This window comes from Antennarius striatus, chromosome 5 (assembly GCF_040054535.1).
Source record: "Antennarius striatus isolate MH-2024 chromosome 5, ASM4005453v1, whole genome shotgun sequence".
Lineage (NCBI taxonomy): Eukaryota > Metazoa > Chordata > Actinopteri > Lophiiformes > Antennariidae > Antennarius > Antennarius striatus.
This window is the reverse complement of record NC_090780.1, coordinates 21,856,694-21,869,167: the sequence shown is the minus strand read 5'-3', so window position 1 is coordinate 21,869,167 and position 12,474 is coordinate 21,856,694. Positions and strand designations below refer to the sequence as shown.

At 41.8% G+C, this 12,474-nt stretch overlaps 1 protein-coding gene across 2 annotated transcripts in view; it reads left to right on the top strand.

Annotated features, from left to right (window-relative positions):
• Positions 1–1,372: 1,372 nt before the first annotated feature.
• The window catches only part of frmd4ba (FERM domain containing 4Ba), a 36,298-nt gene continuing 25,196 nt past the window's right edge, over positions 1,373–12,474 (top strand). For both annotated transcript variants that reach the window (XM_068314886.1, XM_068314885.1), the window contains exon 1: positions 1,373–1,645. The gene's annotated coding sequence lies outside the window, so the exon portion shown is untranslated. The remainder of the gene's footprint in view (positions 1,646–12,474) is intronic.

Sequence of the window (12,474 nt, the reverse complement as noted above, 5' to 3'; positions counted from 1 at the left end):
CGAGAGCAACATAATCCTCTTCTACATACATTCTTATCTTCTTTCTGCACAAACAAAACTCCTCTCACAGAGTGTTTTCTAGTCTCATTCTCTTAACCTGGGCAATAAATCTCTTTTTATGTATTTCAATGCATTTGAATGCATTTAGATTTTTTAAAAACATTTTCATCATCACCTGTTGTGTAAAAATTGTCATAAAAATGGGAAATATTTGATTTGCTTTATTGGAATCAACTCCTGGACTGTATTTGTTTCACTCTTCAGAATTCCTCCTGTAACACTGTATTAGTATTATCATTATGTGACTATGGCTTATAGGAAATGTCATCAGAACAATAGCTGGCGGGCTAATCTCCGGGGAAACTGAGGCCAAGCAGAGATTTGGTGAGCGCTGGGGGGAAGTCGGGGTACTTGGTGCACACATGGCACATGGGGTGAGCCTAATCACAGGCTTTCAGAAATCCTCACAAATGGATGGGGGGATGGGGGGGGGGCTCTCCCTCAACTGACTCATTTAGACTTTGAAGAAAGCATTTTCCTCCTTAACACACCCACCTCTCACCTAGACACGAACATCCATTGCTTTGTTTTATCATTGCATTTGCACAAAGAAAGTCGAAGGACGTGTCGCCGCCCTGACATTAGGATGAACTGTTTTAAAAACACTGGACGCCTTCAGCTGTCCCATTTCCTCGCTGCTTCAGTTTCTGTGGATTACTGGCCTTTTCCATTGTTTCGCCTGCATGAAACCACAACAGTGTGGCACTCCTTTCCTTCCCTTTACACCATGATCACTGGAAAATCTGCAATCTGTCCAAATGTTATAGACCCCCTTACTGTAACTCAGAATGGTCATGAGTGTAACCTTCTCCCTTTGTCCACTTCAGTGATGATCTAATACTTACCCATCTGTTAACTGAACCGGGGAACAAAAGGAAGTTTTTATTACTCTGCAAAGGGGGGGGACACTGGCTTGACCTCTGGAAAGATTCCCCACCGGTGGGTTGCAGGGAACCATGCTGCCTAAAAATAGTTCAGGACGCGCCCACTGCAATTCTGGCTGTGTTGTATTTGTGTTTGATTTGCATCAAAAGTAAGTTATAGTATTTCATCTGTGGCACCTTTGGAACCACAGTGTCCAAATTTGGTACTGATCCAAATAAAACTCCGGATTTTCATATGTTTAAATGTGGGTGATGAATTTAAAGTGGACTGCCAATTCTGAGCGGATTCATGCGCGCTCCTGAGGGCCTTTCCGGTTCATCGGTGTCCTCTGTCAGTGGCGCGTTTACGCGGCAGAGAGCGCTCCTCCATTGGCCAACAGCTGCGCGCTGAAGAAGAGGCAGAGGGAAATTCATATGTCCCATCATGAAAGGAGAGGAGGCGGGGAGTGGGAATGGACGGGACTGGCTGCGTGGAGTACATGGGATACAAGGTTACAATGACAAACAGGCAGCACCTTCTCATGCTGGACTTTTTCTTTTAACCACATCTCAGAATGACTGCGCAGAAACCCGACCTTCATTCATTCTAGCGAATATTCTCCTATCCTGAAAGTCCCGGCTGGGAGGTGGATTTATTCCGCTGATCGGTGCCGACTGAGACAATAAAGTGGGAGCGATCAGATCACAACAAAAGACAGAAGGTAAGAAACGCTTGATTTGCGCACAAACGTGACAGTTTAGGGCTTTATTCCAATCAGTTGTAAACCCCAAGCAACATCCGGCGTGTTTGATCATCTGGAACATGTTTTTTCTGGCATCAACGGAGCTCGTTTTGTAATCCTTCTGCTCTTGGCACTTTGGCACTTTGGTGAACTCGTGGTGCATTTGCGCCATTTCCAACCTCCAAATGAAGCAATTAAATGGCGAAATGTGTATTTCGTAATAATTTTCCACTATATCAAACCAAAACATGCCTGCATGCGCATGGATCCGTTGACCCATTAATCACACACCTTACTTTACGCATTACTCCTGCTGGCTGTCAGCCGGGTGTTGAACTGTTGACATGTCAACACCGGTGCTTATTTCAGAGTTCTGAACAGTTAGTTGGACAGCTTGAACACAATAGCAGAAGATGAAGGCTTCTGTAGTCAAACTTTTGATGAGGTTTTAAGTGAAAAGATGAGAAGACATGTCGTTTTTGGAAACCATACTGTTCTAAAACCTTTTTTTTTTTTTTTTTTTTGCTCGGGCTGTCTGGTCAGCTGGCTTTCCTCTGCATGAATATCCTGTTTCCTGCACTAAACAAACAATGGGGAGGCAGGCATATGATATCCTGTATGGGTCATGTGGGGTGTAGAGGCTGAAAACAGGATGAATGCAGACACATAGATAAATATATGTGTCATAGTGTCATTCATTCATTTTTGCATTTGAATGCATTGGTGTGATGTTTGTGAGTGATGAAGAACAAAGGGACAGGATGGGTTTGTATGGATGCCAGTTTGGGCCTCATGCGAGCAACATGTGCTTTATCTATCTCTCTCTCTGTGACACACACACACACACACACACACACACACACACACACACACACACACACACACACACACACACACACACACACACACACACACACACACACACACACACACAGAGTGAAATTGCAAAGGCAGCGCTGCTTTGTGTTGACTTTAGTCTGGGATGTTCAGCTGCTTTTAATGGGGTCAGCGCATCCAATTCAATAAAGCTATTAACAGCCACAGAATATTCCAATACCGCTGCTCAGGACTTATTTGAATCAGGTTCCATTAACAACTGTGTCCATACAAGGCTGTAAACAAGAGTAAACAAAATTAAATGCCACATTCAGTCAGCACGGTGTGACCTGAGCTCACGGTGTGTTCCCACCTCTCCAAGTTCGTGTATTTTCTTTGTTAAAAGTTGTTCATCAGCATTTTTCTTTTTCTTTCCCACCCTTATTTATTATGTCTCTCTTCATGGGGATTTGAGGTACAGCTTTTGTCTCAAGCCATGTGATACTTTTGTCATGCAGGTTTTTGAACAATTCAACACTTGTTGTTAAAAAAAAACACATTCCTGTCCAACTGGTTCTGTGAACAGTAATTCAATCAGCATGTGTGGGTCAGAATTTGAGTTCACAAAGTTACTGTTTATATAAAAATAATCAAGTCATATCAAGGGTGTTAAAGCTTTTAGATTCTGGACTGACAGAGATGCAGTTCTTTCAAAATAAATGCATGGTGTTTAGTTCAGCAATTTAATTTTGTCCTTTCATAAAGTTGGAGGAAACATGAATGAAAGACCGTGGAAGAAAAAATTAAACTGGAACTAACAGAAGCCCAGAAATCCAGCCTTTTAGTCATCGTATGAATGAAGGTCATTAAATACAGAATTATACAATTCATTTCTGATAACATCATCACGGTATAGATTTTGGAGCTCTTTCACTGTTCTTGGCATATAGAAAATAAAGTAAAACATGCCACATTACTCTCTGATTGACAGGCGACACCAGATCATCGAGGGATTAGCTTTTTAACATGGATGTGGCGGATTGGAGCACTGTGTTATGCTGCTTGAGGCCTGGGTCGGTCATTGGAATCTTTTTCCGTGTTTGTGGGTCGACAGTAATCTATAAGCTTAGCAGAAAAAAATCTATTCAGATCACAAGTCTAAAGGGGGCATCTGAGTAAACAGACGAGGGGCCTTACGTATTAAACATGTTTAGATAAAGATTTAGTCCAAACAGGTTTTACATTAATAATGTAAATGCCGCCAGTGCTTATGATGTCTTCCGTAACGTAATCTCTGCAAACATAGTTCACACTGAAAGCTGTTAACGGAAATCTTTTCCTCTTTGGCTGTGAACCAGCTCAGGGATCAGACGCTACGTCTCTTCCTTGTTTCAGGTCTGCTTTGTCCCATCAGACAGGACATCCTTAATACAACAAAGAGTCTGGCCTTTGGTTGCAGACGCTGTGAAGCACAGCGTGTTCAGTGCGTGTTAGAAAATGTACGATTCTTGTACACAAAGTAAACCCACGTGCAGGGAGATTTTAAACCACTGTGTTTTTTCAAAAGATTTGGTCCTTTTCATTTGGAGCTGTAGTGTGTAGTGATTTTCACAGTAGATGTGTCTGTTTATTTCTCCTCAGAATAAAGCAGAAAACTGTAAAATCAGTCTTGGAGAGTTTTGTTTTCCGGCTGGTTGATAATTCCTCTGGGAGCTGGTTTCCATATCATTTACATGAAAGAGACTGCATTAAAAGGAGCTACGATCTGTTTAAGGATAGACACTTGACAGTTCGAAACCAACTTCCTCATGAATTATTTAAAGGATTGACAAGAGGATGGATTTATAGGTTACTCGTGCACATCAGTGTCTATTGACCCAGGCACTCCAGAGTTAAATCACCCTGTCCCCGGGGAATCTTACTGGGAAATTAATCACAATCCCAACAGTGCACGTTTTAGGTCAGTACAACAGCATGTATTACTTAGGTGACACATTAGGTGAGTGATATATTTTCTTTTGCTTCCCTTGCAGACTGAAAAAGCTGAACTGAAAGCAAAACTTTATTTCATGCTCCACTTTTCACCATCAGTCTTTATTTGTGAGATAGATCTAAAGTGTTCTGTTCTAATGCCGGCACAGTAGTCATTTTATTTGACTTCTTTTCTGGTCTTCTCTCAACAAAAAAACAAGACTTTTTTGTTACAGTTCGTCACCTAATTTTAGGAAACAACTGCAGCTTCCTTCCTTTAACGCTGTTCAAGCATCAATCTTCAGTTCCCTTTGACAAATATTTCACTCAAATGAAATATAACACAAAATCCTGACAAGTGAATTTTAGACAGTCATATTTCTATTTGGCAGCAAATTATATTTAGTTCCTCTCATCCATAATCACACAATAGACAGTATATAAATCCTGGAGACCACCCTGAGTGATGAAACCAGGGTGCCAAATCAAAAGAAAATATTGCATCCAAATTAGATGAGTGAACCATACTCTAAAAATAAAACTGTATCAAGTTTGGAAGTGTTCCTGCTTATATTTAGCTTGTTTTGGAGTCTCAATAAGTTATCAGGTTTCTATTGGATGAACAGTTGCATGAAATTAAATGAATTTTATGACAAAAATGGGCAAAAATAAATGATTTAAGTACAAAAATTAGCTACTTCAGTTCTGCCTGAGTTTAGCTCACCGGCATGCCAGTTTTTTTTTCTGTATCAGGATATATTGACAAATGTTGTCCCTCTGGATCTACATTTGCCAACTCTTTGTATTTATATGTCAAAAAGCTGTGTGCTCCTGCAAAGGAGGGCAGATGAGATGGAGATCTGCTACCAGATCCAAAGAGAGTACCACCTGACTCCTAGTGGGTTCATCCTCATCCTCAGGCGATGTAGGTGCAGTCTTGAACCCAACTGTTCTCTTTAGTGTGAGACTCGAAAGCAGAAAATCCCCGTTTTTTTGTTTGTGTTTTCTTCCTCCTCCTCATCTTCCTCCTCCTCCTCCTCCTCATGTGTCTCCCAGGCGGGCATGTAATTGCTGTGAGGCTGTAAAAAAATAAAAACAAGAACAAAGCCAAGCCTGCCACCACCTTTTTCTCTGCGTTGCTATTGGCTGGCTGCCTGTGAGGTTTTGCATAAAAGGAAGAGGGGGGGGGGGTCTTCCATGTAATTACGCTACTTGTGTGCCTCTTTCCATCAATCCATTCATCCATCCATCCATCATTCATCCATCCATCCCTCTCACAAAATCACTCTCCATTTGTTTCTTTTTTCTTTTAAGCACACACTGCACTGCACTGCACTAACACACACACACACGCACGCACGCACGCACGCACGCACGCACACACACACACACACACACACACACACACACACACACACACACACACACACACACAGGAGGTGATGCTGTTGATGGGATGCTGAAAGCCTGAGTGATAATGACCAGAATGGGACTCCCTTCACTGCGAGTGAGTGTACGCTAAAGGATGAGTGGGTGGATGGAAATACCCAGAGCTTCTATTATTACCCTTGCAGGCACAAATAGAGAGGTACATGCTGTTAAAGCTGGAAAAACACAACCGTGTTCACACGGCAGACAAGCCCCACGGCCTCAGAGCCGCGCTGATCGATAGTTCTCAATGCTCAAAACCCCACGTGAGCATTTCAAATGTGAGTGTTGTGAGTTTAAGTGCCAGAGGGGATGGAGGAATAGAAGCGTATCGCTGGAGACCTGTGTGATTGTGTGATTCTTGACGCTCACAACCCCCCACAAAGTAATTTCCTGTTGAGGTGGTGTGCTAGATTGCCTCGGAATTACTTAATTTTGTTTGGGTTGCCTCATCTGTATATTCGTAAGCCGCGTGTCATCAAGATGCGGCGTGGGCCTTGCAGGTGCTCGACCATTAGCGCTTTACATTCGCCGTTAATGGAGTGTTTTGTGAGCTTTACTGGGTTAATATTGAAAAGCAACACCCCCATCAAACCCTCCTCGTGAGATGCTGCTCACCCCTTAACTCAAAATCCCTCACATCTCAGAAAAGAGGCAGCTGCAGTCACCTTCACCACCGCAGGTAGGGATGAGGAAGAGAAGAAGGGAAGGGAGAACAATCATTGTCATCTGCCTGGTGGACCGAATCCGAGACGCCCCGCTGGTTAAGACAGGCCAATCAGAGCTCCTTGACAGCGACCGTTGTTTGCGACTTAAGACTGCATGTTAGCAGAAACATGTTGGATAACATGATGATGAGGAAGGAATGCCAAAGAGCTAATAGGAACAGCTGTCTGCAGAGTTAGAGGTCTTTTCAAGGTCGTACTTTGCAGAAGCTTGGCTGTTTCCTTCTGAAATAAATGGGTCTTCCTGTATGAACGCACCTTTTGTCCTCCATTGTATCAGCAGCTCAAGACAAACCCATTGGTTAATGAGTAGAGGTTGATGATGTCAGCGATACTGTGGAGGAGAAAGCTGATATGGAAGTGGCGGCTGGCTGTAACAGGTGATAAGCACACTGTGAGGAAAGATAATCGTCTATCTGCAGGAGAAACCATCTGTTAGACTGGAGGAAATGAATGTGTTGTGTATAGTTAACACACTGTATGTGCAAAGAAAGTCAAAAAGACGAGAGCAAAATTGTAAATTTTTAATTGACAAAGTCGTGCCGAAATGATTTCTTAATTATTCTATGAGAGGATTGATAATGGGTCAGATTTTTATCAGAATTTTATGCTTCTCAAATATTTTGCACTTTAATTTTATCCTCAAATTATAGTTATTAAATAAACCGTCATTTTTTAAAAATCCAGTCACATTCCAATTTTTGCTGCTTTGTGGTTGCACACACATCAAGAAGCATTATTTACGCATCCAAATGACTGATGATCTGTGAGAATGGCTAAAATGACATTACTGGCGTTTCCTTGGTGATTCTAACTCTGTATTCGTATTTCCAGGAGTGAGTAACGATGATCTGGATACAGATGGTGTCAAACTCCTGTAAAGCTACCATTAATCTAAGAATAAAAAAATAAATAAATTAAGTATCAGAAATCAGATATCACACATTGTTCATTTTTTGCTTACAGTGCATAACAAAAGTATGCTGTGTGTGATGATGATGGTTTGCTTTATGCAACAATCTGTCTGTACTGTGTCATTAGAATCATTTGTAATTATTAAATAATACAGGTTTAAGTTGGAACACGAAGCTGGAGATACTTTCTCCCCCTTTGCATCTTGTTGGATCTTAGCCTGAAAAACCACTTTGTTTGACTTTGAAATTTTGAAATTTCCCCATGACTTCCTTCTCATGACAATGTTTGGACAGATGAAAGCTTTTCTCTGTTTTCTAACACATTTTTGAAACAAATATTGGAACACAAAATGACAACTTCTCAATTTGAACTCTAGCAGCTGCTGCAGAATATAAGCAGTAACCATTAACATATGGATTCATACTAAAGGTCGACAATAGTTGATTTTCAACATTTAGATGCTGATTGCCAATTATGGACGCAGTCAGCCAGAGAAAAAAATCATTCAAGTGTAATGATCATTTAAGTTAATGAATTGGACGATTAATTGGTCAAACTCATTAATCACGAGGCTCAGCAAACTCCTAATGTCCTCATTTGACCGCAGATGAACTCTTACTCTTTCTGATCCCTCTGGCAGAGCTACAACTTTTAAGAACTTCTGAGAGAATTTTTCAATATCATATTGTTGATTGAGCACCAATGGGATTTACATGATTGGTTTGAAATATGTTGCACACATATTCTGTTGTGTTATAATGAATGCAGCTTTTTTGTATTTATTATCTGGATCAGTTGTGATTTCACAGAAATAAGTTGTCTGTCCAGATAACAGATGGAATTATTTGGTTTGTAAATTATATAATTCTAATAATAAGCCAGTGTAATACTGTAATGAGAAACCATAGAGATTCAGTATTATAGCATACTACCACGGTATGTAAATAAACTGCTTTGAATGAAGGAAGCTGTAGGTCACCCAGGGGCTGACTCATGACTCCACATCTGTTAAGGACAGAATTTATAATATCAGATTAAATCAGGATAAAACCAATTATGGTTGTCACGATTTCTCCTGTTACTAGGAGCCAGACACAACATGTGTAAACCAAAGTGAATATCCACCGACAGGATTATGGAAATATCCTGTATTTGTTGTTCTTTTTTAGTGATGTCGGCATCATTCTGTGGACATTTTGTTGTGTGTGTGTGTGTGTGTGTGTGTGCGCGCACGCGCTTGCATGTGTGTGTGTGTGCGTGGAGGTTTTCTGCATGGCGGATGATTTATAAAAGTTATAAATTGACAATGCTGTTTGAAATGTCTCAGTTCTTCTATTTTAGGCCAGAAGCCTTCTTCATATTTTATTCTTTCTTTCAGACATGGTTGTAGATGAAGAGACTTCATAAGACAGACAATATGAAATCATTCTTTGTTGTTTATTTTGGTATTTCCATTAATTTCCCCATTCCCAACCCCTCAAGGCTCATTATAGTCCCACACCCGTGGTGTCTCTAGCCCTCCCACTCCTCTGATTCATCTCTCTAGCTTTCTCTTTGTTTCATTTGGACGCCTGTGGAGATGTCAAGAGTGGCCATTCATGTTTTCCATCAATTGAATTTGATATTGAAAGCTAATGGCACAGACTCTTTATTCTCCCTCTAAGAAACAACCGAGCAAATCTGGGCACCCAGTGTCCCTCGGGGTAGCATTTTCACCGTGACATGGGTAATAGGGCTGCTGGCTGACACGATGGCCTCTGCCCCCAACACGCTTCCCTCATTCTGACCTCGCCTTCAGAGCATCTGGTTTATACAGGCACATGGTCTGTCATGGCCTGTGGCCTCCCGTGAACCCCTTAGTGCCGTCCTGTACAGCCAAAGGACCTGGCCCAAAATCCCAAGAATTAGGCAACAAGCCAATTGGTGGATGATGGCAGACTGAAGCCCCCAGGACCTCGCCTCTTTCCCCTGCCTCCTTTTCTTTGATTACCCCCTGCCAGGCCACACAAAGCCGGTCTTGACTGTACTCCCTAAGCACACATAAAAAGCTTTTCTGTCTCTCCATTCATTTGTCAAATTGAGCTTCATCACTGTCTTGTGGTTTCTAAAACAGACACACTGACATTTGCTGTCAAGATGTGTAATTGCAGCTTCTCACTTAACTGGCAAGGTCGAATCTGGAGGCCCTTAGGGCAGACTTATTTTAAAATTTGTTGTTCTCTTTCTGTTGATTTAATGCTGTCAAAAGAGATAATGAGCAATAGCAAAAACCCAGACAGAAGGCGTGGTATTTTTTCCCCCATAAGTTTTATTTTCAGACTTTTTTCTGATGGGACAGCCAGAGGAGGAGGAAGAAAGAAACACTGGAGAACTCGAGAAGGGGAAGACGTGCATTAAAGGGCTACGGGAATCAAACCCGTGGCCGACGCTGGAGGACTTGGCTTCCACACATGATGCACATGCTCTACTGACACAGCTGAAGACCATGGCATGACATTTTTAAACTCTGGTTGCTCAAATGTGAGGCTTCCTGCAGCAGAGTTCAGTAAACGGTGATATACTGTATATACTCTATGCATGGCCAGAAATGTCGCCTTTCCATTCATGATTTATGAACTGAATTTGTTCATATATGATGCCTGACAACAAATCAACCTCTTATCACATATGGCGGAATCCCGACAGCTGCACCCACCTGCTCCGTTCCTAATCGCAAATGACAGAATCGCGGAAGGCGTGCAGTCAGGGTCTTGTAAGGCAAGGACATGATAACTTGGCATGAATGCTCAGGCTTATGTGTGTGCGCTGCGCCGTGTGTCAGGCATACCACACAGAATGTCCCCCATTCAGCGTGTCAGCTGCAGTCTCAGTATGTGGCATGGATCGTCAGCTGGAGGCCCCGTGGCTGACAGCTGTTTCCCCGCCTTACTCAGGCACCGTTACAGTCACTTGGAGGTCTTCTTTTTAGATAATTAATGTACCACTTACTCTTTAAAGTAATAGCCATCCCATGTTGAAATGATCATGGCAGCATGACTGCCCTTGTCATGCCCTGCCTTGTATTCTCAACAGATTTACGCCGATTGACATTGAAGTTCTGGGACTGAGCAGACGATGGAGCTAAATTGTAAGAACAAGGCACCAAACAATTCTCCACTTTACCCAAAGGGTTGCATGAATGGTTTCTCCATCTGCTGGTCGTAAGTGGCCATTGCAGCACGAAGGCCAAGTATGTATGTCAGCCGCTGTGAGCAAACACAAGAATTGATTTGACTCTGTCCGTTGGGGAAAGTCTAACAACAGCTTGAAAAGAATGGGCCCTTTAACTTAGCACACTTTGGTGTGCAACTCTTGGCTGGTGTAAAGAAATGGTGTCAGACTAGAATGATGTCAGAGAGGGTGAGACATGTGGGTATGAGGTCATGACGTTCACGGCTGAAGTGTCAGGCTGGAGACAGGGCGAAGGGGAGGTTGGGGGCAATGGATGCTGCCCGTATTATTCAAACACTTAACCCTCGAATAGGACATATTCTCCAAATGTTACAACATAACTGACTAATCTTCAAAGTTAAATTTCCCCCCACCAAAATACTGATAATGTCTGCAATCGCCTATGAAGATATAATGACTAAAAACTTGGTATTTCCTCATGGATCGAGATCAGTTTGTGGAGAACTTTAATTCCCAGTGGCCCTGGAATGACCTCCCCCAGTATAGACTCCCACAGATTGGTTGTTGCTGCTTCATACATCTTCAATCCACCCCAAAAAATGACAGCAAAGACCATAAAATCAACTGGGAGTATCTGCTGCCTTAAGGTCTTTGGCATGTACGTGATTGTGTGTGTGAATACATGTAATGCATGAAGCTTATACGGCTCTTTATGCAAAGCCTGGAGGCTCTTCATTCAGTTATAAGCACTGTTTTCACTGGCTACACAGAGAGCCTTGTTTAAATCAGTTCATGCTTTGTCATTTCATAATCCTACATTAACTTGGTTTGTAACTGGATACAAAACATTTCCAATAATCATACAAGTGGAATCACTGTCATCATCCATCATCATTTTTTATTGTTTTCATTTTCAGTGGCTCATGCACCCCGCTGGCTGATTTACAAGTGGAATATTAGGAGATACTTTTTGGAACTTCTTCTTCTGAAGATTCTGCTCACATTTATACACAAGGGAATCCATGTGATCAACAGCAGCTTGCTTAGACCATATGTTCGGCTATTTGTCATACCCGCTGTTGCTTCGGGCAGCTGCGGCCTTTTTGCATCTGTTCATATTCAGCATGGTATGGTGGTTACAGTGCACTTACAAAACAGTGCGTGCCCTCTAGAAATAGCTGCAACCTGTCCCTGCAGTGATGGATTACAACATCAACATTATTTATTTCTGTTGTAACATTTTTTTCACCCTAAAGATGCTTTAAATGACAGGAGATAAATGAAATTGCTTCCCTGGAATGGAAATAACGGTGAATTTGCTGTGTCAGCAATTATTCCTGGTTGGACTCTGTGCATTGTTCTTGTGTTTGTCTGGTTTTCTTATTTCTTCTAATCAGCCTGTAGTGTATGTTGAGAAAATGAGAATGTCTGCTGTATTTAAAGTAAAGATTAAATCAGGAGATTTACCCCCAACTGGAGTACTGTATGTGGATTTTTATATCATTTAATCATTGCAGGTTGAAATGCCGGATAATATTTGCTTTCTTGTCAACAGCTCAGATAAAAAGATATAACCAAAGATGCTCAGCCCAATTTACAGGGATAACTGCAACGCCCCAGTAAAATCTGACATTTGAGTTTTAACACACTCTTGTGTTTTGCAGTGGATTCATTTAAAATCATTAAAAAGAAAAAGAACACGAGCAGCAGTAGCTCTGTTTACACACTTCATTTTGTTCTGTGGTTCACATGGAGGCTACATTCCACATATGTGCAGATATA